Source organism: Sinocyclocheilus anshuiensis, unplaced genomic scaffold, assembly GCF_001515605.1.
Source record: "Sinocyclocheilus anshuiensis isolate Anshui unplaced genomic scaffold, SAMN03320099.WGS_v1.1 scaffold1497, whole genome shotgun sequence".
NCBI lineage: Eukaryota > Metazoa > Chordata > Actinopteri > Cypriniformes > Cyprinidae > Sinocyclocheilus > Sinocyclocheilus anshuiensis.
In genome coordinates, this window is record NW_015543492.1 from 518,160 (window position 1) to 519,198 (window position 1,039).

The following is a 1,039-nucleotide window of genomic DNA, read 5'->3' on the forward strand; positions in this document are numbered from 1 at the left end:
TATATATATATATATATAAAATAAAAATAATTCAGTACCCATTAAAAAAGGATGAAAAAAAAAATTCTATGAAACTTTCAAAGCAGGAAATATAATAACCATCGGAGTAATAAATGCCAGGAAAGCATGACAGACTTACTGCTAAAGAAATATAAAGAAACAGAAAGAGAGAACGATAAAATCATATTGTCATTGTATAAAATATAAAATAAAAAATTCAGTACTCATGGAAAAGATGAATAAAAGAAAAAAATCTATCAAAATAAAATAAAAAATACAAATTATTTGTGGCTCAGAAAATATGAATAAAATAAAAAAATACAATTCTATTAAAAATAAAATAAAATATAAAATAAAAATAATTCCGTACTCATGAAAAAAAAAGATGAAAAAAAAATTCTATGAAACTTTCAAAGCAGGAAATATGATAACCACCTGTGTAATAAACGCCAGGAAAGCATGACAGACTTACCGCTAAAGAAACAGAAAGAGAGAATGACAAAATCTTGTCATTTATAAAAATGACTGAGATGAAATGATTGGTAGACCGTCTGCAGTGTCACCATAATATTGTCGTCTACCTTCAGGAATCATGTCAGAAACGTGCATATGATGCTTTAAAAAACATTCTGGAGAAGCTTTCTGTAGTTACAGAGCCACTGACACACTGAAGCATGTGCAGTATTTCCAGAAAGAAAAACAAAGCAATCTGTTAGCCACTTTAAGTGGTGTAATTTCATAATTACACCAAACAAAACAAGCATTTCTCATCCAGATCAAGAGCTCAGTCTGAACCGCGTCCTTCATGGTGTGTGTGTTCTGTGAGGCTGTTATAGTGACAGAATACACACATCTGTCTGCGTCACACACCAGCCATCCATCATAAGCGCCGTATAACGCGCATAACCTCATGCAGACGACAATCATGCACAGATTGGCAGTGCAACAATAATTCACACGCAGAGAGGCAGAAGACTCTCACAGGAATCAGCTCTATCTTTAGAGGAGACGTCCAGGGCTGTAATAGGATCACCACACA

General features: G+C 33.2%; 1 protein-coding gene across 1 annotated transcript in view; it reads right to left on the reverse strand.

The window, feature by feature from the left end:
- The window catches only part of LOC107694743 (solute carrier family 45 member 4-like), a 28,785-nt gene that overhangs the window by 15,940 nt on the left and 11,806 nt on the right, over positions 1-1,039 (reverse strand). The window lies entirely within an intron of this gene.